Genomic DNA, 27,164 nt, shown 5'->3' on the forward strand with positions numbered 1-27,164 from the left:
ACTTATTTCAATTAAAAATAGCTGGGATTTGAAGACAACCTTAAAAAAACATTCATAAAATAAATTAAATATATTTTTTATTCTCTGTAAATTTCATGCATTTTTAAGCTGAAAATTAACCAAAATAGCACTTATTTTGAAATACATCCGTTCTTTGTTCTTTTTTAATTAATCGTTTGTAAAAGATTTAAAATTAACGGTTTTTGCCGTTCGTTAACGGACTCTTTCGTTAATTTTCAAAAACGTTTGTTAACGGGACGTTGCCCAGCCTTGTCCATTATAGGAGAAGTCAGAACTCATAGCATAGTTTCAGTTATTTTTCTCAAGGGTGTGTTCAGACCAATTCCAGACACTTTAGCCATTTTTGCAATTGTTTTTTACTTGTACATGGGTAATTGACCTTTGTGCCCCCCCCCCCTCATGAACCCATCTTCTAAGTCCCTGTTCAAAGTAAAAATAAATTTTCTATTAGATTCCAATTATAGAATACAGAGGATCATTAGCACGCTTCTCAACTTCTCAGACCTTGCATTCAACAGAATTGATCCCAGTGTCACATTCTATAGCTTACTGTCCACTCCAGGCTAGTATTATGGTAGAGCTCTAGACCTAGGGCTGGACCTGTTAACCTGATGTACACACATTGAGCACAGGACTTTTCACTTTCCCTCAGGAATATTCTAGGTTGGATCTCAGCATGAGTTGGAGGGGAATATTCATTGATTCATCATTTCATATCTAAATGTAGCTTAATTTAATTAGAAAAAGTAATATTCTTCCTTTCCCATTTTGAAAAAATTATATATTTCGATCCTTATTTCTAGAGTTTCTGCAGTACAAGAATGCAAGTTGGAAATTATTGCAACTACCTTGCAAATTGATTGGTGCAATTTCAGTGCACTTGTTGCAAATTCTTATCGATTTAACAAATAGAAAAAAGTCTGTAAAATTCTTCTGATCTTACCATAGGCTTTCCCGGTAGAAAGAAAGGGACAAAACGTCTAACAATTTGCTTGTTTGTCTGTCTGTTTGCGTCCAATAAACGTCAAAACGGCTGAACCGATCGGACACAAATTTTTGTTGTGGCAATTAATTTGACCCTGCACTGAACAATTATGGAACATCAAAGTTGAACAATTTGGTCCGAAAAAAAAACAGTAATAACAAAAATGCGCAAAATCCGCAACAATTTGAAAATGATTAAAAACGGCCATTTTCAGACCAAAAATTAAAGCTAACATTTTTAAAAGCAAAGGGGATCTAGTTTTCTAATTTTGTATTCACAACTTTGGAAACAATTTTTGTAACTATTAAAATTCCCTCTCACACGGTCCAAAAGATAACATTACAATGGTTACGTTTTCTGAACTAAACAAGATCATGTAAAAGAACAATTGAGGAAAAATTCTATCATAAATTGTTTCAACATTTTATAAATGTCGGATTAGAATAAAAATATGCCTTTTGAAAAATGAATATTTTGCTGAATGATGAAAATATTGATTAAACAAGTCTGCATGCATTCAATGTTTTATCTAATATATTAATAGCTTTTTTCAGCTTGTAACATGCAGATTGCAGAGGGGAACATATAGAAATACTTACATTTTCATTATTCAAGGCTTTTCTTTTCAATATTCAAGCATTTTGGCGACGCTTTCCTTTTCAATGTTCAAACATTTAGGGGACACTTTTCTTTTCAATATTCAAGCATTTAGGGGACACTTTTCTTTTTAATTTTTAAGCATTTAGGGGACACTTTCCTTTTCAATGTTCAAGCATTTAGGGGACACCTTCCTTTTCAATATTTAATCATTTTGGGGGCACTTTCTTTTTCAATATTCAAGACCTTCCTTTCCAATTTTTAAACATATTTGGGAGACTTAAATTTTCAATAATATTAAAAAATAATTTTACTAAAACAAATAAAGTGTTTTTAAAAATACCACTTCAGACGACGACTTTACAAAATTTATTTTAGTTTTTTTACTCTCAAATTATCAATGATGTTTAAAAAATAATTTGTACTAATTTGTATATATCTACATTTTAGGTATATATGTATATGTAAAATAAAAATTCTAAATCATAATAGTTGCATCATTAGATAATAAAGAAATAGTGTGAAAAGTTGCTTAATTTGGAGGATTTGTGCAGTTCCACTGTTGTAATCCAGTAATCTAGTCTCCAGACCTTCATAAACCTGCAAGGTTAATCAGTTCATTTCAGGCCTCAGCTAAACCTCTACAGTACACTTTAAGCTTAATCATTAAAAAGTTATATCGCACAAAAAAAATAAACAAATAGGACTCGGCCACGCATTTTGTGTTATTTATCAAAGGGAGTGACCGGCTATGTAAGGTAGTTGAACTGAGTATGCAGTGTTGTGGAAAACTTCTTTCGGATTCATTTGAGATCTGTAAATCTTGAGTTTGAGCGCAAATTCGACGTTCAAAACTCCTACTTTGGGGGTGGATAGGTTTGCAGAATTAGTTTTTTTAAATTATTAAATAACGACAACGAAAAATAAAATAAATATTATACAGTAATCTAATTAGATGGTTAGGAACATATTTATCAAAAAAAAAATTTGTCAATAAATCAATGCTAAAATCGATTATTTCGTTTTCATAATTATATTGATTTCTTATTTTCTTTGAATTTATTCGCAGATTTCTTCAAATTCTTCAAATGTTGTCTTTTCAATAATAATTGTAAAAAATCTGCAGAAAATCTTTGTAAATAATGAGAAACCAGAATAATGAGAAAATAGAAACTAATAATTGAACAAGATTACATATTTTCGATGATAAGAATAATTTTTATTTTCTCAACATGACGTTTGTAGTTTGATGTACAAAAAACTAATTCTGAAAACGGAAGAGTTTTGAATATCGATTTTGCTCTCAAACTCAGGATTTTTCAGAAGTTTCAGAAGTTTTCCACACATATTAAGTTCAACTACCTTACATAGGCGGTCACTCCCTTTAAGTAACATTTAATTAGTTACAATTCTAGAATCGAAAGGAGTTAAGTTGTTTAGCAAATATAAAATTGCTTTTTTTTAATTATCATTTCTCAAGAAATTTTTTTGTTGTTGTATTGTAGATGAATCAAAGTAATATTACACTACAATCAATATTGAATAAAAGCCAGTTATTACAAAAAAAATCTTTAAGTATTGTAATTTCAGCGTAAATAACAAGTGACCTCTAGGCACCAATTTATAACGGTACCCATTAGCTTTGTCTGATGGTATGTATATGTTGTTGTTTTTGAAAACTGTGAGGTTTTTCTATAATTTTGACTTGATTTTACTTCAGAACAAAGTTACAGAATTAAAATTAGAAATACAGCGCTGGAAGTTTCATATTATTTATCATTTTTAAAAATCTAACTTCACAGTGTTAAGGGCGCCAGGAAGGTTTTAAAAAAATGAAGAAATAAATACATCGAAAAAGTAAAATTAAATTATCAACCTGCTATATACCCTTTGAGAGAGTGCAAATACTAGAGGACTATAGAAGAAGCAGTTTTTAACAAACTTAAAGATTCAGAATGCTTTCTTCATTTTCCGCAACATCTGCAACACCACTTTAGCTTGACAACAACGAAAAAAAAGAGTTGTGATAATTCAATAATGTTATTGAGTTGTTTATTGAAAATTCTAAAATAAAAAATATAGCCCGGAGACAAATTGTGACTAACCACAGCAAATCAAAATAAAAATATCAGTATTTCATTTTTCATTCTTAGAAAATAATTCTAAATGCTAAATATAATTATCAAAGTTTCTTTTTTCAGATTTAATAGTAGTCGTGTATACTGTATTAGCGATCAATATAATAGAAATGAAAATATTACTGAAAGATTTGAAGTGTACTGATTGACGAATGACAAAGCAACAAGAAAAACCGGAAAGTAACTCCTCTAACCTACTATCCGTTTATAAACTATAGTTCACTACTATTAATGGGGTAAGATATTAAGATTTAAAGAAAATACAAACCATAATATTAGATTTTTGTTGCACTCTACACTAAACGCAACAAAATCTTAGGACAGAGTAATATTATAACTTTTTTAATTTATTTTAATTAAATTTTAAAATATTTTTAAATTTCAATATGATATCAGATGGAAACATTTTGAAACTTTATATTTCTTGTTTTTCATTCTTTATTCTTGATCGTCCATTCCTCGTCCATCCTTCAATCATTTTTCAGCTAATAATGAAGATAAGAATAAATGAATTTTTGGATGTTTTCTGCAGCCAGCCAAATTGCAGAGACAGTACTATTTTTCAAGCCCTGTATCTATATACTGAGAGTGGTAAGGTTACTCTCTCCCCTTGTTAGTTTTAAATTTTGCTTGGGTCATGTTATTGCGTCTAAAATTGGGGGGGGGGGAAGCGGTGATGGGGGCGTTTTATACATTTTCCAGTTTTTTTTCTCGAGTAGGACATAGAGGGGGGGATTCCCGTCTGCCATTCTGTGTATTTGTCTTTATTCGCTATTTGGTGAAAAAAAGTTAGACAGTGTAAAGCTCAAATTCCCTTCTACTATAGATTACTGCAGAACACACTAAAAGCTTTGTTGTGGGTGGTTGGATTTTTTTGAAAAAAAAAACTATTTGAAGGCCAGCCTAATTTTATTTGTAAGATATAGAATTTATAAAACAACAAAAATTCCGTCAAACCTAAAAATTAATTTTATACAGGGTTACCCACAAAAGATGACACATTAATGACGACCTAAAACTCTTTAGCTACAGCATTATAAAAATCGAATATGAATTCAATACAATCTTTAAATCCATGCAGTCGTCTCTGAAGTTTTATCCATTGTAGGTAACCCTGCATCTTAAAAATACCTAAAGCAGATTTTCTTAAGATTTACTTAAGTTATTATGTATTTTAATATTTTGTAAAATAATAATTTAAATCAACAATAGTGCTAATTAATGCCCGAATGCATGTTTTTGCAAAATTAATCCAAAAACAAATTTCTCGAGTTTTCATTTTATAATTTATTCTACGTCTGAGGGGGAAAGGAAAACATACAGAGACTGAAGCAATTAATTTTAATGAGGGGGGGGGGGACACCACCTAGCTATTTTGTGATGACCTGAATGGCTGCGGAACGGGGGGTTAGGTTTTTATTCAACAATTTTTCATATTTCTTCGTAATAAAATGGTTGACAAAAAGAAATATATTTGTTTTCAAAAATGTAAGTAGTTACATATCCTAAGCTGAAAACTTCAGATATGTGGATATTGAGATCTCTTCTTTGTATTAATCTCAAGATTAATTTAATCTTTATTTTGAGTCCAGAAAAGTGTATACAATTCAACCAATCCCGGACAGACAATCAGTTATTGGGAAATTTGAAATATTGCGCTAGAATTTTATGAGAGAACTCTCATTTGTTGGAATATGATTGGAATATTCATAGAGAGAGAAAAAGGCGAATTTATAGCAGGAAATTAAAAGTGTCCACGTTGAATATTGAGATTAAGCGATCAGGATTATGGGTATCCAATTCTAAAGTTCCCAGCCTAGAACACTAAAAGATATTTAACAAAAAATGTATCTCTCTTCTCTTGAGTAACAACATATATCTAATAAGTGACTTTTAACTGTTTTGACACTAGAGGTCCGTAACTTCTGAGTGCTTTAGAATTTTGAAACTCCACAGGCAACACCGGGAAGCTTGTTAAAAATATAATAATACTAATGTTAAGGAGAGACGAAATTTTAACATATTGCAAATTATATCTAACTGTAAAAAAAGAGGGTGCTCGGACGTTAAACTCAAGGGAAAACTTTATAATGAGATTGTGTAGAGGGTAAAAGAGAGAGGAGAGGAGGGGAGCTAATCCATGCATAAAAATTGACCATATGCAAATATCTTTAGTAGAAGGGGTGAAGAATTACAAGAGTTGGTAGTACAGGGTACTTTGATTTAAAGTAGGTTTCACTCGAAAAAAAATTCATATTACGATCAGCAAACAATACTATTTATCCTATTTATCCTATGTATCCTATCTATCCTATCTATCCTATCTATCTATCCTTCTATCCTATCTATCCTATCTATTCTATATCTATTCTATTTATCCTTTTTATCCTATTTATCCTATCTATTCAATCTATAGTATCAATCTATCTATGCTATCTATCCAAAATATTCTATCTATATTATCAATCTATATTTGCTATCTATGCTATCTATCCTATCTACCCTATCTATGCTATTTATGCTTGATGGTATCTATCCTATAATCCTAATTATCCTATCTCGGAAAAAGCCACAGCGGTGAATTATCTGACAAAAAACATAGTTTAAAAAAATAAAACCATGCTAACGCAACTCTTTCTCAAATACTTTGCTTAACGAGCCATGCTTCTTTTTGGAAACCCCCTCATGCATAAAATTACTTCAAAATTATTAATTTTTTTTCCAGAAAAATATATAAAGCCTTTTGTAACATTTAGACATTGATAAAGTTTACTAAATATAAACTATAATAGGATTCCAGGGCACTTTGCGCCTTTTTCTATTTTTCCAGTGTTGCTTTTTAACCGCCATTTTTTTACCGTACTCCATTAAAGTTTTTGAGAACCTTTTTGTTTGAATTGATGGATTTCAAATATCGTAAAAATGTTTATTCGCAACAAACTCAAAACTTGTCTTTGGGAATTTGTGTTTGAAAACAATTTGATTTTTAACATTTACCAATACAAATTTACAATCAGAAAAGTAAGTCAAGAAATTTTTTTGACTCTGCTTGGAATGTTATTATTTCGTTTTGAACCCATACAGGAAATTTCCAAAAGATTAATTATAACTGGTAATTTTATTTTTATTTAGTCAAAAAATGTTCTTGCTTAATTTTTATTTTTGTTTGACCTTTTACATGTTTTACTTTTATTTCAGAAAAAAAATTGAAATATTTAACTAAATTCGCCAAAAAGAAAATCAATTACTATTTGTCTGTTAGGAATTTTTTTCTCACACCAATATTTTAAAATATTTTTTTATGTTATCATGTCAGGTCCGATATTGATTTAAGCTTAAACTAATATCTTTATTATCCTTTACAGGGTTTCATTTTATTCTTTACTCATGCACGGGTACCTCTGAAGGGGAAAAATAATTTTCAGGCTTTCTTCTGAAATAGCTTTTATGTTGATTTTACGTATACAGTGTCACACAGTCTAGGAAGAAAAACGGGGAACTAAAAGAGGAGGAATTTTGGTCTTAAAATAAAAAAAAATGTTTCATAGTTCTAATCAAAGAAGAAAAATGCAGTAGGCACAATTTAAGACTCTCCGCGATGTGTTTGGGGTGAAGGGTGATTCAGCTGATATGTCCTCAAAGTACCAGTGATAACTTGCAGTTTTGAAAATGTTTACACACAGCAATATAGCATATTTCAAAGTACGACAGGGTGTCCCCGTTCAAGGAAAACATTTCATATTACTTATTATTTCAAACTTACAAAAAAGTTTTACGAAATCATAAACAAAACGTTTAGCATATAAAAATTTTAGGGATATAAATGTTTTATAATAAGACTTGAATGTAACGAAAACGGCTGTGCCACTTTTCCTGGGACTTTCGAATTTCCTTTAGCGTCAATTTTATTAAATAACAGCTTGGGAACCCAGAGCTCCTAAGGTTACTAAAAGTTACTTACGCCGTTTAACCCCACTTGAACGATTTTACCGGGAAACTAAATTTTCACTATTAAAGTAGGGTGGAAATAGCTCGAAACTTAACTATAAACATTTCTGCGGTTCTCCCAAGTTCCCCAATCAAAATTTCAGCCAAATCTGTCAATGGGTTCCCGAGTTAAGATTGTACAAACAAACAGACAGACAGAAAAACAGAGATTACAACTTTATATATATATATATAGATTAATAAAATTTGATTAGTTTAAAAATTTATTTTTGTTTTATTGAGGGAATATAAAGAACATCTCTTTGCTTATTTTTGAACCTTTTAGTCTTAAATGGTCAATATCCCTATCCCGCGGTTGGACTATTTTAGAATAATATAGGTGGGGGGGGGGCGGGGTTGAGGGGTTCACACCACGTCCTCGGTTCAACTTTTCAAAGACTGCTCATTAAAAAATTATACCTCTGACTTGGGTTAGGTTGGAAGGGAGGATTTTAAAATTGTTAGCTTTAAAGCTTAGTTAATGAATAAGCTGATAAGCGTTTCTGATTTTTTGCATGAAAAAATGGTAAAATATGTGAACTTTGATGTTAAAAAAGTAAAGAAGTTTAGCTTTCTAATGTCAGCCATTTTTAAGTTGTTTAGAAAAAACACAGGGGGGTATGAATCCCCCCCCCACAACCGTGATAGGGTTAAAAAACATAGACAATCAACAGTTTTAATGTTTATTTTGGAACTCCCTGTATTTTATACTTCCAGTCATTGGTAAATAAACATTAATCAAGGAGTATAGACAAAAACTGGCTGAAAGGGTTGGATATCATTGCAAGATCCAATCCTCTCACGTAAAACTAACTACAACAAAGTGTATCCTGATATCATGTTGGATAATATGTTGGATATCATCTTGGATATAATGTTAGATAACATGTTGGATATCATCTTGGATATCATGTTGGATAATATGTTGGATATCATCTTGGATATAATGTTAGATAACATGATGGATATCATCTTGGATATAATGTTAGATAACAAGATGGATATCATGTTGGATATCATGTATGAAGGATATAATGTTGGATATCATGTTTGATATCATGTTGTTTTTCATGTTGGAACATCGCCTTTTTTGATCTTATTTATGAAATATCGCTAAACATTTTGAAATTTTTTTGCTAAAATATTTCTGAACATCCTTATTAGATGCAACAATGGCAAATTACAAATGACTGTTACATTTATTAAGTCTTCTTAAAATAAATGGTTAATCTAACTAGATGTGTTACTGATCCAACCATTACTTTTAACCTCTTTTAAGTGGAAATATCTAAAAGAATTTACAAAATTATATTCAACGCAGAAGACTAAATTTTACATTTAGTTAGTATGTTTTTCAAAAATTGTAGGTCGTCATAAAAATAATTTTTATGAAAGTCAAAATGGTTGAATCGAGAATAATTGTGCTTCCAAAATATTTAATTTTTAATTGTTGTTTAGAAGATAAAATGGCGCTGTAGATAGAGCTACCGTTAAAATCTAAAGTTGAAGATGTGCGTAAAGTGATTGTAAAGATAATTTCAAGGGATCCACGATCCAAGCAAAGAGGACGAGGCACAATTTACAAATTATAAACATTGATATCTAATTCAGACTTGATTAGATAAAGCTTTTCAGGGCATTGGCATACTATAGAGGATCACTAAAAATTAGCTCACAGTCCTTTTACCGCTTTGATAAAAGTGTCTCAGTATATGCTCAGTATTGAAAAACAGAAGACGACATTTTGCTTGTTCTGGTTCTAACTGCACTGTTTGAAATCCATCATGACTTATTCAATATTTCTGTAATTTTCCATCTTGATGCAGACTTTAGGCTTGCCGCTTGAGTGGTTGACAGTATTACCTGGAGGGGGGGGGGGGGGGTATGTACACACATTTTGGCAATCCTTACGCAAATATACGCAGCATCTAGAACCTGGGTTTGAGATTGTTTACAAGTGAATTTATAAAACAATGCTGTCATACTCATATCACAGAATTAAGGATTTTTAGAACCATGCGTTCTAATTTTACAATGGCATTAAATATAAAGTTCATAGAATTAAGCTTTCTGTCGAAAAAGAGTATAGAACACTAGATTACAAATAACAATAATAATTTCAAGTTTTTAAGTTTCCAAACGCCATGCATCAGTTAATATTTATTGTGTAATCTTGCAAGGGGTTGGGTTGGAGGATAGAAGGGATGAATAGAAAACAACTCAATCAAATCTTTGTTTTAGGCTTCATGTTGAGGATCTGTTGACAAATAAACCAATCCTTAATATTGGATAAAAACATGCATAGTTTTCAATCCAATCCTTAATCTTGTATATATACTGCAAAGTATTCTAATCCAACCCTTAATCCTAAATAAACACAGAGTATTTCAATTCAAATCTTAGTCTTGGATAAACACGTACAGAGGTTTCCATCCAATCCTAAGTCTTGGATAAACATGTGAAGATTTTCGATCCAAGATTTTCCATTTTTTAATCTAGAATAACCCTTTTACAGAGCATTTGATCAAATCTTTAATCTTGGATGCGAACTATTATGTACTTTAATTAAAAATAAGTGCATGCAGAGTTTTCAATTCAATCATTAACCTCAAATAAACACGTGCAGAGTTCTCAATCTAATTCCTAATCTGTGTTAATCGCGTGAAGGGTTTTCAATCCAATTTTTGTTTTAGATAAACATGTTCAAAGATTAATTCCAATTCTTGATCTCAAAAAAACATGTGCTTAGTTTTCAATCCAAGTCTTAATCATGGATAAACATTTGCAGAAATTTCAATCCAATTCTTAATCTTGGATAAACACTTGCAGAGTTTCAAACCAATTCTTAATCTTTGATGAATAAATTGCGGAGTTTTCAATCCAATTCCCAATCTTGGTTAAACAAAGCTGAGTTTTCAATCCAATTCTTAATTTTGGATAAACACTTGCAGAGTTTTCAATCGAATTCCTATTCTTTGATAAATAAATGCAAAGTTTTCAATCCAATTCCCAATCTTGGTTAAACAAAGCTGAGTTTTCAATCCAATTCTTAATCTTAGATAAACATTTGCAGAGTTTTCAATCCAATTGTTAATCTTGGATAACTTTTACAGTGATTTAACAAACAATATTAGGAAGGGGGGAGAGGATTTAGGCTCATTTCTATGATTAGGTTTGCACGTAATGTTGTGTATGCTTCCATATATTTAACTCATAAAATATAATTAAAGATTCTCGTAGAAAGTATAATTACATAACTGTAGACCAGAACATATTTGAGAAATCTAGGATTTCCCATTATTCAGTACTTTCAATAATAAAACTTAAAATCCCCCCCTCTCCCTCATGATTCATCTACCCACCCCCCCCCCTCCTCCATCTGGTCCAACTGTCTGCATTAAATGCATTGAGTAAGGTTTCTTCGGCTTGATCTTTAGCTAAAAATATTATTTCAATGTGAAATTCGGTTGTGGTAAGAAATTGCAATTTAGCAGTTTTAAAACGAATATCATTGAATCTTTTCAACTTAAAATAAGTGGGCAAAGGGTTTAAAAAGATGCTAAATGTTCTCATTGTATAAATTTATTTCAAGGAATGAAAACATAGTTCCCTTATCACTATATTTATATATATATTAAATATTATTATAATATTCTGAATTCCTGACGAATGGCTTCGGAAATAATGTAGTAGATAAGTACATACAAACACACTCACATATTTTGACAATACTTTATGAATAACATTTATAGAAAAGTATTTTGGCAAAATTCAAAATTTTTGTTTTTAAAATAACATTTTGAAATGTTTTAATGTTTTCTGAAGTTCAATATGGATTTGTTATTGTTATCCACAAGTATGGATTCGTTATTATTATACACAAGCATGGATTCGTTATTGTTATACACAAGTATGGAATTGTTATTGTTATCCACAAGTATGTTTTCGTTATTTTTATCCACCAGTATGGATTCGTTATTGTTATAAACAAGTATGGATTCGTTATTATTATACACAAGCATGGATTCGTTATTGTTATACACAAGTATGGATTCGTTATTGTTCTCCACAAGTACATTTTCGTTATTGTTATCCACCAGTATGGATTCGTTATTGTTATAAACAAGTATGGATTCGTTATTGTCCTACGCAAGTATGGATTTTTTATTGTTATCCACAAGTATGGATTCGTTATTGTTATACACAAGTATGGATTCGTTATTTTTATACACAAGTATGGATTTGTTATTGTTATCCACAAGTATGGATTCGTTATTCTTATACACAAGTATGGATTCGTTATTGTTATATACAAGTATGGATTTGTTATTGTTATCCACAAGTATGGATTCGTTATTATTATACGCAAGTATGGATTTGTTATTGTTATCCACAAGTATGGATTCGTTATTGTTATACACAAGAATGGATTCGTTATTGTTATACACAAGTATGAATTCGTTATTGTTATAAACAACTATGGATTTCTTATTGTAATCCACAAGTATGGATTCGTTATTCTTATACACAAGTATGGATTCGTTATTGTTATACACAAGTATGGATTTGTTATTGTTATCTACAAGTATGGATTCGTTATTGTTATAAACAACTATGGATTTTTTATTGTAATTCACAGTTATGGATTCGTTACTCTTATACACAAGTATGGATTCGTTATTCTTATACACAAGTATGGATTTGTTATTGTTATCCACAAGTATGGATTCGTTATTATTATACACAAGTATCGATTCGTTATTGTTATACACAAGTATGGTCTCGTTATTGTTAGGCACAAGTCTGTTTTCGTTATTGTTACCCACAAGTATGTATTCGTTATTTTTATACACAAGTATGGAATTGTTAATGTTATCCACAAGTATGTTTTCGTTATTTTTATCCACAAGTATGGATTCGTTATTGTTATACACAAGTATGGATTCGTTATTGTCATACGCAAGTATGGATTTGTTATTGTTATCCACAAGTATGGATTAGTTATTGTTATACACAAGAATGGATTCGTTATTGTTATACACAAGTATGGATTCGTTATTGTTATAAACAACTATGGATTTGTTAATGTAATCCACAAGTATGGATTCGTACACAAGTAAGGAATTGTTATTGTTATCCACAAGTATGGATTAGTTATTGTTATCTACAAGTATGTATTCGTTATTTTAATACACAAGTATGTATTCGTTATTGTTATCTACAAGTATGGAATTGTTATTGTTATCCACAAGTATGTACTTGTTATTGTTATCCACAAGTATGGATTCGTTAATTTATCCAGAAGAATGTATTCGTTATAGTTATCCACCAGTCTGTTTTCGTTATTGTTATCCACAAGTATGTATTCGTTATTGTTATACAAAAGTATGGAATTGTTATTGTTATCCACAAGTATGTATTTGTTATTGTTATCCACAAGTATGGATTCGTTATTGTTATCCACAAGTCTTGAAGGACATTGTGTAAAAAACGCGGGAAAATAATATTTTTCGAAATAATGGAATAAATAATGAAGGTTTAAAACTAAAATAAGAATAGTTTCAAACTTTTGAAACCATTAAGAGAAACAATGATATGTTTGGTTTCATAAAAAAAATATTTTTTTAAAATAAATTTGATTTCAAGCTAATTTCTGTCGTGAACTTTCTGTTAAAACTTAAGAGTTCTTTTCATGAGATTCATTGTTAATCCCGCCTTTTACCCGAACCTCTTCATTTAAACATTCAGAGCACCAGAAATCGCATCGCATCTGCCGCTACTTTCTGATCATTGCAATGCTTTAAGGGGAATACAGTGGACTACATTTTGTTAAATAGTCCTTTAGTTGGGACTGCAGTGGTAGTTCGTTAACAATTGTTAACAACTGTTCCACCTTTGATAACAAAACAACAAAATTATGAAAGAAACTACAACTTAGTGAGGATCCTTTTTTAAAACAATTGTTTCTTTTTCAGTTTTGTTTTTGCTTGATTTTATAGTATTCAATTCATACTTTTTCTAAATTCTTAGTTTTGCTTGTTTTTAAGCTAACAAAGACGTCTATCGTTTATCTTTTATTTTTATTTGTTAAATTCCACATTAAATTAGGATTGGAAACATTTGACGATTTTGTTTTTCGATTCAAATTTTTTTTCTTCGTATTTTTTCGTATTTATGAAATATTATAGTCCTGGCTGCTTGATTTTATTGCATAAAACGTGTTGGATCAACCACACTAGACGTAAACATTACAACAGGCCAATCCTTGTACTGGTTCGGATCATGCACATTTTTAGCTGATGCAGAAAGTTCGTAAAGTTTTATTTGTCCCTCCAAATATGGTTCCTCGTTTTCAAGATTTAGCAAAGAAACGTTAATGTGTGCGAACCATAAAACTGTGGAATAGAAAGACGATAGTATGACTAAAGTTACAACTATGCAATGTCAACAGACCTATTTACTAAAGAAGCCTAGCTGGTGGTAAAACAACATTAGTCACCAAGTCCTCACATGACTTAAGGAAAGGTTTATTGCCGGTCAAAATTTAAAAAAAGCTTTTTAAAAAAGCCTTGAAAATCTTTGATTTTCATATAAAAAAGTCAAATTTCACCAATAAAAACAGGAAATTCTGCGAGATCTTTCTTCTTATTATTTTTTCAATGTCCGAAAAAGCTATGAAAAGGTGCGCGAAGCACCTAGTTCTAAAATTTAAAAAAATGGAGGGAGGGGTGTGGGGTGGTGTTTGTATTTGTTGACTGAAATAGATTAAATAAAGCAAGAAAGCTTGAAGTGCATCTGACTGGAAATAACTATCTAACTGTATTTCCCAAAAGTTACGATGCACATTTTTCCTTCTTCAATCATTCTGCAATATTTAAAGCTTTATATTTCAATATGGATCTACATCCTCCATTCTTCTACCTACATTATTCTACTTCCATTCTTCTACCTCCATCCTTATACTTCAATCCTTCTACCTCCATCCTTCTACCTCCATCCTTCTACCTCCATCCTTATACCTCCATCCATATATCTCCATCCTTCTACCACCATCTATACACCTATATTCTTCAACCTCTATTCTTCTATTTTTTACTTTTCCTCCTTCAGAAAGAGATTTATCTAGTATCTACCATCTTCATGGTATTTTAAATCTGAAAATTCACGCAACCTCGCATCATTCGCATGCAAATAATTCTAAATATCTTCCAGATTTTCAATAAAATTGTGTGGATATTTTAGATTTAGTTTTGAATCTAGAGCAATTTTAATTTGTTTGATCTCATGAAATTCGTTTACGATTTTTTTACGAGGAGTACGACTTTATCGTAATATTTTACCATTTGATATTTTATAGGATTAATATATACGTGCAGAGTTCTCAATNTAATATATACCATATAAACCATTAATATATACCATATAAACCATTAATATATACCATATAAACCATTAATATATACCATATAAACCATTAATATATACCATATAAACCATTAATATATACCATATAAACCATTAAACTCAACATTGACAGACCAAATCTAAAAGTCCATATTCCGAACAATTATTATTTGATCAAGATAAAATAATATTTGATTTCTCAAGTTTCAGTTCACAAGAGACAAGCCTATCAGTCGATCCTGTACTTCAATACATTATTAAATATTTCAACCATTTAAGAAAATGGTTTATTTTGAAATGTCTACATTTCAAAATTAAAAACTATAGAAAAGGTCGGAAAAATGTTTAAAAACGAGCAAATAAAATTATAATTTTGAAATTCACAAAAATTCCAACTGGAATTGGAAGGATGGATTTTTAAGAAATGACTAAAAATGTTTTTGGGGAAAAGAAGAAAACATGCCTAACGACCAGATTTCGAAATAGTTTTTTTTGTTGCCCTAGCACTCTCATTTTTAATACTTTTACCGTGGAATTTTTTTGAAACATTTAAAAAAAAATGTTTATTCGATGAGTTTGAAAGAAATAAAAGATATATGATAGAGGGTGAAAATGTATCGTATATTTTGATTAGAGTACCGGGTTTGCAATGAATGTTTGTAGTATTATTTTTCAAAACTTCAGAACTCTAGCGGTGCTATTTAAAATAATTGCAAAAATACAGCGTAGGAAGTTGAAATTTTCTTATTTTTGGCCAATTTTAGCCAATTCTATTATTAATATCTCTTTTGTTCCCGGGGTTTTTAAATATGTAAATCATTATTCATAGGCCTTAATAAGGCCGGCGCGCAGGTTTCTGACATTCTGTAACCTACCCAAAGTAACCAGAGAATATTTAAAAAATTGAAAAATTACTTTTTTCTCCTAAGTAAGACAGCGTTATGATAATTGTGAATAAATAAGAGAAAAACATAAAGTAAACAATTGGGAAAGAGATTCCCCCCCTCTGTCAAAAAACATCCGCTTTAATCGTTTCTTCCTCTGTAATATTGGAAAAAGAGGGGTGGAATAAAAAACCGGTAAAAAAGAGCTGAGAGGAGAAATTGATAGAAAACTATAGTTGGGATGGAGATAGGGCTGGGCACGTTCCAACCTTTTCTAGCAGTTTCAGTAACGGTTAGTTCCAACCGTTAAAAAGAAAAGAAAAGGTACGGAAGTGAGAGCGATGAAAAGGTAAGGGAGAGCTATGGGAAGGTAAGGGAGAGCTAGGGAAAGGTAAGGGAGAGCTATGGGAAGGTAAGGGAGAGCTAGGGAAAGGTAATGGAAGGCTAAGGAAAGGTAAAGAAGGGAGAGCTAGGGAAAGCTAGGGAAAGGCAAGGAAGAGCAATTGAAATGTAAGGGAGAGCTAGGGAAAAGTAGGAAGGGAGACCTATGGAAAGGTAAGGGAGAGCTAGGGAAAGGTAAGGAAGGCTAGAGAAAGGTACAAAATGAAGAGCTATGGAAAGGTAAGGGAGAGCTATGGAAAGGTAAGGGAGAGCTATGAAAGGTAAGGGAGAGCTAGGGAAAGGTAAGAAAGGCTAGAGAAAGGTAAGGAAGGGAGAGCTAGGGAAAGGTAAAGAAGGATATGGAAAGGTAAAGAAGGGAGAGCTATGAAAAGGTAAGGGAGAGCTCGGGAATGGTAAATTATGCTAGGGAAAGGTAAGGAAGGGAGCTAGAGAAAGGTAAGGAAGGGAGCTAGGGAAAAGTAAGGAAGGGAGCTAGGGAAAGGTAAGGGAGAGCTAGGGAAAGGTAAATTATGCTAGGGAAAGGTAAGGAAGGGAGAGCTATGGAAAGGTAAGGGAGAGCTAGGGAAAGGTAAGGGAGAGCTATGGGAAGGTAAGGTAGAGCTAGGGAAAGCTAGGGAAAGGTAAGGAAGAGCGATGGAAATGTAAGGGAGAGCTTGGGAAAAGTAGTAAGGGAGAGCTATGGAAAGGTAAGGGAGAGCTAGGGAAAGGTAAGGAAGGCTAGAGAAAGGTAAGAAAGGAAGAGCTATGGAAAGGTAAGGGAGGAAGAGCAATGGAAAGGTAAGGGAGGAAGAGCTATGGAAAGGTAAGGGAGGAAGAGCTATGGAAAGGTAAGAAAAAGCTAGGAAAGGTAAGGGAGAACTATCGAAAGGTAAGGGAGAACTAGGGAAAGGTAAGAAAGAGAAAGCTAGGGAAAGGTACGGAAAGCTAGGAAAAGGTAAGGAAGGGAGAGCTAGGAAAAGGTAAATAAGGCTATCTAAATGTAAGGAAAGAAGAGCTATGAAAAGATAAGGGAGAGCTAGGGAAAGGTAAGAAAGGGAGATCTAGGGAAAGGTACGGAAAGCTAGGGAAAGGTAAGGAAGGGAGAGCTAGGAAAAGGTAACTAAGGCTATGGAAATGTAAGGAAAGAAGAGCTATGAAAAGGTAAGGGAGAGTTAGGGAAAGGTAAGAAAGGGAGAGCTAGGGAAAGGTACGGAAGGCTAGGGGGAGGTAAGGAAGGGAGAGCTAGGAAAAGGTAAAGGAGGCTATGGAAAGGTAAGGAAGGAAAAGCTATGGAAAGGTAAGGGAGAGCTAGGGAAAGGTAAAGTATGCTAGGGAAAGGTAAGTGAGAGCTAGGGCCGGAAAGATTAGGAAGGCTAGGGAAAGGTAAGGAAGGAAGAGCTATGACGAGGTAAGGAAGGCTATGGAAAGGTAAGGAAGGCGAGGGAAAGGTAAGGAAGAGGGAACTAGAGAAAGGTAAGTAAGGGGGAGAGGTAGGTTTGATTGAAATGTTGGAAGAAACGCTGTCTAACTCTCAGACCCTCTCCAGCCTTCAACCTGGTAACACGAGGTATTCAACGCTCTCAACATACCGCGTGAAAATCTATATTTTATATCTTAAAGATATAAGTTCTTGTACATCATAAAGATATATTCTTATACATCTTAGAGATGTTAGTTCTTCTGCATTTAAAAGATTTATTTAAAGATAGTAGTTCTTTTGAATACAGTATCACATGGATTTATTCTCATATAACGTAGAGATATTAGATCTTATGAGATTTATTCTCATTTTTCTTAGAGATATTCTATACAAGATTTATTCTAATATATCGTAGAGATATTAGATATTGTGTATTATAGAGATTTATTCGCATACATCTTAGAGATATTAGATCTTGTGTATCATGGAAATTTATTCTCATATATCTTAGAGATATTAGGTATTGTGTATCATAGACAAATTAGATCTTGTGTATCATAGAAATGTATTTTCATACATCTTAGAGATATTTGATCTTGTGTATCATTGAAATTTATTCTAATATATCTTAGAAATATTAGTTCTTGTGTATCATAGATATTTGTGTGTATCGTCGAGATAATAATAATTTTTCTCTTTTATACCTTAGAAATATATGTATAAAAACCTTGCTACATAACTTAAATTTATGTTCTTGTAAATCATTTCGAGATATTTCTTTTAATCTCATACATTTTAGAGAGTTTAGTCATGTGTTTGTTGTCTATTCTGAACCAATAGAAATAGTATGGCGGTAACATCTATCTCTCTATCTATCTCATTATCCAATCTCAAGAGTATTGGACAAAATAATGATTTATTTTTGCGTGAGATTGTGCACATTTTGGATCACTGTGATGTATTCCTTTAACATTTCTTTTTATATTTATTCGTCTTCAACATTCAGTTAAACCACTCTTTCCTAGAATATATCTAGCTTCTTAATCATACCAAGGGGTTCTAAGAAAAACTTATATATGTATCTCACGTATTAATTACTTAGGCATAATTTATTTTTAAACCTTTTCTGGCTTTACTTCATCCTTTAAATGTTTCAGAATAAGGAAATGTTCTAGTTTGAAGAATTAAAAAAAAATATCTCGAAAAATAAATCAATTAAAGCAAGCCTTTATTTAATTCGCTTCCTAAAACGTGATTTCAGACAGATTATTGAAAAAAGATTTTATTCGATTTTAGGACAATTGTTTTCGACAAAGAGCTCATAGTGAAATTAAGCGCAATAACTAATTTTACAATAAGTTCCTAAACTTCAGTTGTGTCTGAACCACTTTATCTATGTATAAACGTAAAACGGCCGAACCGATCGAGCAAAATTTTTAAGGCAACTTACATGACCCCAAGGAAGATGTATGGCTTGTCTCACTTGACAAACTTTACTCGGAAAAAATGTCGAAATTTATAATTTTTGAAATTGTAACAGTTTAAACAGAAAAATTAGAGAATATTTGAAAACCATTAAAATGTCTAGTATATATCATATATATATATATTTATAAATAAATGCATAATGCAAATTTTTTGTATTTAGTATAAGTCAGACATTATTTCTGTCTGCATAAAACTTTTGTAACACGCATTAGTGGTTAAATAATCTTGTTAACTCTACTTTTCTGCTTTCATTGAAGTTAACCCACGGCGCTTTAATTTATAGCAAGAATATATATACAATATTATTTACAAAGGAAAGTAATTTTCTTTATCTAACCTTAGAGATGGAAGCTTAATATTTGAAACAAAATCTGACAAATATTAAATAGATTAATAACAACAACAACAACAATGTTTGGGAACATTTTCTTGCGTTCAAATTTGTCCAAAAAAATATTGTTTTCGTAAAATATTGTGTTATAACGGAGTATTGAATACTTCGGAATAAAACGATATCTTAATCAGTAATTATATATATTTGAAATAGAAATCCGATGAAGCATGAACAATCTTTTTATTATTCTTCTTATGAAATATTCAATAGTTTAAGAAATATATAAAAACTGGTATTTATTGTTATTGATGTAGGAAGAGTAGTAATTTTGTTTGAATGATTAATAGGCTGATCAATTAATTGATTAATTGATTATTCAAATAAGTATTTTTTAGAACCTACTGGAGTTGAAAGGAAAAGACTTCCAGTGAAAAGTGAATTTTGTTCTTGAAAGGAACCGGATATATACTAACAGGTAGGAAGTAAATCATTTATCTATTTTTTTTAGAAATTTCCTATTTTAAATTTTTTTTATAATTTACCTCATTGTACATATTTATTATCATTAGTTCTACTTTTAATCAGTTTTTAAAACACGTTTCATCATATAAATACATCATATCATCATCATATACATCTTGCAGGACATTTCGTAGATAAGAATGCCAAAGAAATGTACGACATTCTATAGACAAGTATTCGATATTTCTCAAAATATATTAAAAAGAAGAAAGTGTTAAATAAGCAAATCTTTTTTTTACTTTGACATAAAATCATTTCTGAAGGAGCTATGAGGTCACACAAGTCTACCAGTAATTTTGCATAAAGAAATTGAGTCTTAACCACAAACGCAATTTTATAATCCCTATATCTTTGCAACACGATGGTGTACACCTTTGATTTTTCAAACTTGGATTATTTGATCTCCAACAGAAATCAAATTTAAAAAAGCTAAGGTCTACGACATTGGGCTACAAATATATATGGATTAGGAAATCAGAGTTTGTGGTAAATACTCAATTCCGTTGTCCTTCCATTGCGTCTATAGATAAAAGTGATAAATATGCATGATATACCAACATAAAAATAAGTTTATAACTTTTCCCTTTCTCTTTTCTGCCTGGCGAAGCATATCCTTCCTATCCCTATATTTACAGATACTTGGGTGCATAGCTTAGTTAATGAGTATAATAAATGGTTTGATATATGCATATATAGTAGATGTACTAGAGATTAGTACCGCTATGTGTTCTCTTAATTCTAGAATTAATTAGAATGATTCGCAACAAGATCTAATCCGACCTAGATAAAATAGAAGGTTTCTCGACTAGATTTGGTAGATTAAAGCATATATCGAGATAATTTATCTCATAGATGTATAGTAGATCAAGAAAGCATTATTTCTACTCCTAGATAAGAAACGCAAGCATCTCTTGATATATAGTAGAGATAACATTCAATATCTCCTAAATAAAGTAGATTGAGAAAGCATTATTTCTACTCCTAGATGCAATAGAGAATTCAACTCTCGATATATATCATAGATAGCATCCGGCCTCTATCTCCTAGATTTGTTATAGATTGAGAAAGCATTATTTCTACTTCTATATAAATATTGTAGAGATAGCATCATTTTTCTCCTATATATATTGTATAGATATATAGTAGACCGTAAAAGCATTTTTCTGCTCTTAGATATAGTTGAGAAAGAGTATCTTTCTACTCCTAACTAAAGAAGAGAAAGCTTCTTTCTACTCCTATATACAGTAGAGAAAGTTTTTTTCTACTCCTATATTTAGTGGAGCAAGCTCTTTCTAATCCTAACTAAAGAAGAAAAAGCTACTTTCTAATTCTATATACACTAGAGAAAGCATATTCATCTCCTATATACAGTAAAAAAGCATCTTTATACTCCTATATACAATAGAGAAAGCTTCTTTCTACTCCTATATACAGTAGAGAAAGAGCATTTTCTACTCCTATATACAGTGGAGCAAGCATCTTTATAATCCTAACTAAAGAAGAGAAAGCTTCTTTCTACTCCAAACTAAAGAAGAGAAAGCTACTTTCTAGTCCTAGATATAGTAGATAAAGCTTCTTTCTACTCCTATCTACAGTAGGGAAAGCATCTTTCTGCTCCTATAAACAGTAGAGTAAGCTTCTTTCTTCTCCTATATACTGGAGCAATTTCTACTCCTAACTAAAGAAGAGAAAGCTACTTTCTCGTCCTAACTAAAAAATAGAAAGTCTCTTTCGACTCCTATATACAGTAGAGAAAGCATCTTTCTTCTCCTATAAACAGTAGAGAAAGCTTCTTCATACCACTTATTATAAAGTAGAGAAAGCATCTTTCAACTCTAATATACGGTAGAGAAAGCTTCTTTCTACTCCTATATAAAACAGAGAAAGCGTCTTTCTACTCCTATATACGGTAGAGAAAGCTTCTTTCTACTCCTATATACAACAGAGAAATCTTCGTTTTACTCCTAGATTCAGCAGATGAAACTTCTTTCTACTCCTATATACAGTAGAGAAAGCTTCTTTCTACTCCTAGATTTAGAAGATAAAGCTTCTTTCTACTCCTATATGCAGTAGATAAAGTTCCTTTCTACTCCTGTATACAGTAAAGAAAGCATCTTTCTGCTCCTTATTATAAAGTAGAAAAAGCCTCTTTCTACTCCTATATATAGTAGAGATGGCCTCCCATATCTCCTAGATACTGTAGAGAAAGCATCTCTCTACTCCTAGATAAAAAAGAGAAACCGTCCTCATTGTTTTGTCCTAATCTACAAACTATCTCATTTCCTGGTTAATGTTTCCTTTAGTTTCTTGTTTTAATTCCCACCACAAATTTATCTTGGCTTTTTATTATTTTATTTTTTTAACATTAAACTAATTCTTTATGTTTTAATTCTTCATATTTTAATATAATTTTAATCCCCCCTATCAAAAATAGCTATGTATACAAAACAAACATTAAAGAATCCTTTCCACTCTCTCTCAAAATTTGTCTTTTTGACTTCAATTCTTAAAACATACACTTGTAAAGGTACTTGCCCCTCCCTCTTCCTCTTCTATCCTGCAACACTTCTCCTACCCAATTTACCCCCCCCCCCCCCTCCTCCCTCGTGAAATATCTCTAAAGGTTCAAAGGTCTGAACTCCAGAGAAACTGATTACTGTAAATGTTCTCTCCCTAAAGCTCTCTCTCTCTCTTATTAGCTCTCTATTCCTCTTATTCAATCACAATTTTATTTTTTGCAAACCCTTCCCTTTTTAAAGTATATTTGATTCATATTATCATTCTGACAATTTCCAACATTATCTTTATAGCTAAATACGCAAGTAAATTAGAAAGTGAAACCACACTTGAAAATTATCAGTTTTTTAAGAGGAAAAGAAGGATACCTTATTCATCCTTGATAAGAAAAATGTTTGAAAGGTACCGTTAGTAATCGGACATTCCACTATGAACGGTTGGGTAACTTGAAATTACTTCAACCATCCCTTCCAGTTTGCAATAAAATATGCTGACCAAGTCCGATTACGTTTATAGTCCGATTTGTCTGCGATACCTTTCATTTTTTGCGTTTAAGTCTCCCACTAAATCCCCATCATACCTCTTAAGGGTGGATACCATCATACCGAGATGCAGTTCTGTTGGTATAAAACATTAAACGATGGTTTCTAGATACTTTTCTCTGCATCAAGTCTAGGTGTACTTAGCTTTATTAAACTTTCACATGGTGGTAACTGCATTAGCTTCATCACGAGGAATTTATCGGTATTTTGTAATACACGTTTTCCCACCAAGATAAATGATTAGTATTATGTCATAGATACTTAAAGATTTTAAAATTCTAACAATTTAGAAAATTATTCTGATTTAGTCTCGAATTAGTTTGAATTATTGCTTGGTAAAATACTGGTTGGGTTGGTTATTATTCCTTGCAGAATTAGTTGGTTTGATTGATAGGAAACTATACATTAGTTCTGCACTAGAGGGAATCCTCCTAAATTCAACAGATGGGGGGTGCCTCAGGGATCTGTTCTAAGGCTTACTGTAAATATAAGGATATACATCCATACAACTACAGGTTTAGAAAATCATTTCTCTCATCTTTAAAGATATCTTTACGACGGGCATGCTTGGTTAAATAATGTACTTTTATATAAACTATGTAGATACATTTTTAAGTAAAAATTAAGATTTTAAAATAACAGATTACGATTTATTCACGTCTTAGGCTTTTAGTTTTATAGTTTACAAGATATTGCAGGGTGTGTATTTAAGTTAACACTGCAGCCACGATAATAGGTTTAATTTGTAGATTTGCAGATTCACAAGTTTACAGGTTTGCAAGTTTTAGTTTACACGCAGGTTTAAAGGTTTAAATTCTTACTGGTTTACAGGTTTATAGGTTTACATGATTATGGACGGGCTTGTATATTCATAGGTTTAGAAATTAGGTCTTATGGTCGTAGGTTTATAAGTTTTACAGGTTTAAATGTGTATAGGTTTACAGGTTTTCAGGTTTACAGGTTCACAGGATTATAGGTTTACAGGGTTACAGGTTTACAGGTTTACAGGTTTAAAGGTTTACAGGTTTACAGGTTTACAGGTTTACAGGTTTACAGGTTTACAGGTTTACAGGTTTACAGGTTTACATGTTTACAGGTTTACAGGTTTACAGGTTAACAGATTTACATGTTTACAGGTTTACAGGTTTATAGGTCTACAGGTTTACAGGTTTACAGGTTTACAGGTTTACAGGTTTACAGAATGTTTAAATGTGTTAAGCAGCTAGCTATTTTTCTACATTGCTATTTACATTAGTTTTAAATTGGCCAGAGTTTACTATAAAGATATTTATCTAGCTAACTAGCTCTCATGCTATTCTTTTTTTCTGATTTATTACATTTAGTAATATCCTAACAGCTATCGAGAAATATTTGTAATGTTTTGTGATTTATTTTTGAAAATAGTGCTGATTAGACTCCAATACGGATATGTGTTGTTAGTTAGCAATAACAATAAGGATCAGTATTTGCCAATAATAGGATGAATGTAATTTAAGTGACATACGACCTTTTTACAAGTTTACAAGTATAGTATAGGTGTTCATTTTTTTTGTTAAATATGCTTACAACATATCTGAAATTTTTTTTTGAACATCCTTTCTTTATGTAAATGCAAAGGATGAGTCTTTTCCACAAACTCAAATTTTCTAATCAGTATATCTTAGCAACTTGATGGTGCAAACCTTTGATATTTTAATTGTTTAATCTACAAGAATTCATTATTTGAAATATCCAAGGTATACGGCATTTTGTTGCAAAGATATAGGGATTGTTTGTGACAAAGACTCAAATCCTTTTCATCTTTTTTTGAATGTCTCAAACACCAAGAGTCTAGTAAAATATATCATTTAAAGGGAGTATGAAAGTAATTCCACGAGACTCGCCAATTATTTAGCGGGATATCCGACTCAAAATCTTTAAAAAAACTCTGTTTGATTGTGGTTTCTATATGCTTACAGATGCAGAAAATTGTGATAATTTTCAGATAGATAATCAACGACAAGATGTATACAACTGATGCCACATCTTGTCTACTTCTAATATGAATTAGAATAAGTCTTTTCATTTTCCTGCAGGTCTTTTCTCATTTTTTTTAAATCCACGATTTTAAGGATATTTGATTGGCTCTTTAAAATATCAATTCCTTTGAATATTTTATTCATTAGTTTCGAAACCTATTATTGCCTGTGTTCCCACTACCAAGGGGTTCCCAGTGGTAGGGGGTGAGTTTAATATCTTATACAAACCATAATAACCCCTTCCTTCATTCAACCATTCCCTACCCTCACTACAACGGTAAAATCAAAAACTAATTTGATATCCTTCCGGCCCCCCCCCCCCCCTCCCTTCCTTCCCCCCTCTAAACATATGTCAACTTTCTTATAATATTGATGATAACTATCCAAACCATTTAAATCAGGGGCGTAAAATGATAGGCAGAGAAAGGGGGGGTTAGGGGCAACACACTGTCTTCTTCCCTTACCCCCCCGTGTTGAAAAGTAGGATCGTCTAAAAAAAGTCGTTTTTTGCACACCTGAATTTAATATTGCAACGGATTCCTTCCAATAATTAGCCAGGTGTTAAAATATTTATATGAAGTCCTTCAGCATAGATTTCTGATAATGATTGTTCGATATTTGTTTATTCTATTTTGTTTATAATCATATTTTATAGTAATGCAATAAGCATTAATTTCCCTCAAATAATTGCACTTGAACATCGAATTTTTTTTTGCAAATTAAAAAATAGAAAAACAAATTGCCCTTCACTATATTTTGTCAACGCTTGTTTTGTTGTTTTTGTAAGTTGTAGGAAAACAACTAGACAAAAACAACATTATCATGAAGACAAAAATGCAGCTATTTTTCACCCAACTATATCCTTGAACACTACAAGAATAGAACGAGGCCCCTCCCTTCCCCAACATTAGTTCCCAGTACTATCAATGCTATTTGCATGACAAATTCAATCGAAATGACAGTTTGAATGTACTTTTTGCAGCAGTTATATGTATAAATACAAATATTCATATTATGCAGAAAAAAATGCCACGTATTCTAAAGTGAAATAGTTCATCAATTTCATATTCTTAAATGCAACTTTTGAAAGTAAAATTACATTATACAACTTTTTCCTGAAGGCTAATGATAAATCTCTTACTCTAAATGCATTTAAGCTTTTATTTATTGAGGGAAAAAAATTTAACTTTCATAAATTCTAAAAAATATTTAGCAGACATTTGGCATGGCTGTTATGCAAGAAAGTAAATCTATGTCAAATTAGTTTCGCAAATTATTGGCAGAAATGTTGTTGAAAAAAACAATAAGGAAAGAAATCCGTGAAACGTGTTCTCCTAATTAACATTCCAAGTTTTGTTTGTTGATTGCAAATTCTTAACGTTGATTAGTTTTTTGTTCATTGGTTTTCCATCTTACATTTATCCTTGTCAATCTTTGAGCAGATGATGACTTGAAACCTGACTGCCTGACTGCTTTGACAATAAAAATATGCCACAAAGTTTAATGTTGAATCTGCCAGAGGTCGCGGGAACCCGACCCCGAAACCAAAACTTTCATGTTGCCAAACAGAAAATTCAGAGAAAATTAATTTTCATCAGATACAAAGTCAGAATAACAAAAGCGCACAGTTTTTAATCTCAAAAATGCAATATTGCCGAAGCGTAGCAGACCAACGCGATGTGTGCACCGCCACCGATACAAGGGGTAGACAGCTGAATCAGTATAATTTCGTTCAGAGGCCGAATTTAAAGAGTTTAAGTAGCAGCTTAAATCCACCAAAACCCGGTTTAAATTGAGCTCCGGCTTAAATCTTGAAACATTTGATACAATTTTAAGTGAAACCAACCAAAATTAAGCCGTAGCTTAAATTTAAACCGCGGCTCAAATTCTTTAGATCTGGCCTCAGAAAACTTTATCTAAAATTTT

General features: G+C 31.6%; 1 protein-coding gene across 2 annotated transcripts in view; it reads left to right on the forward strand.

The window, feature by feature from the left end:
* The first annotated feature begins 3,876 nt into the window (after positions 1 to 3,876).
* The window catches only part of LOC111705720 (uncharacterized), a 46,807-nt gene continuing 23,519 nt past the window's right edge, over positions 3,877 to 27,164 (forward strand). Inside the window, exons 1-2 of one of the 2 annotated variants that reach the window (XM_023478366.1) lie at positions 3,877 to 3,977; positions 20,035 to 20,114. The gene's annotated coding sequence lies outside the window, so the exon portion shown is untranslated. Of the gene's footprint in view, positions 3,978 to 17,918; positions 17,965 to 20,034; positions 20,115 to 27,164 lie in introns of those variants that run through there. The other variant, XM_023478365.1, reaches the window with a different exon arrangement.

Source organism: Eurytemora carolleeae, unplaced genomic scaffold (genome assembly GCF_000591075.1).
Source record: "Eurytemora carolleeae unplaced genomic scaffold, Eaff_2.0 scaffold529, whole genome shotgun sequence".
Lineage (NCBI taxonomy): Eukaryota > Metazoa > Arthropoda > Copepoda > Calanoida > Temoridae > Eurytemora > Eurytemora carolleeae.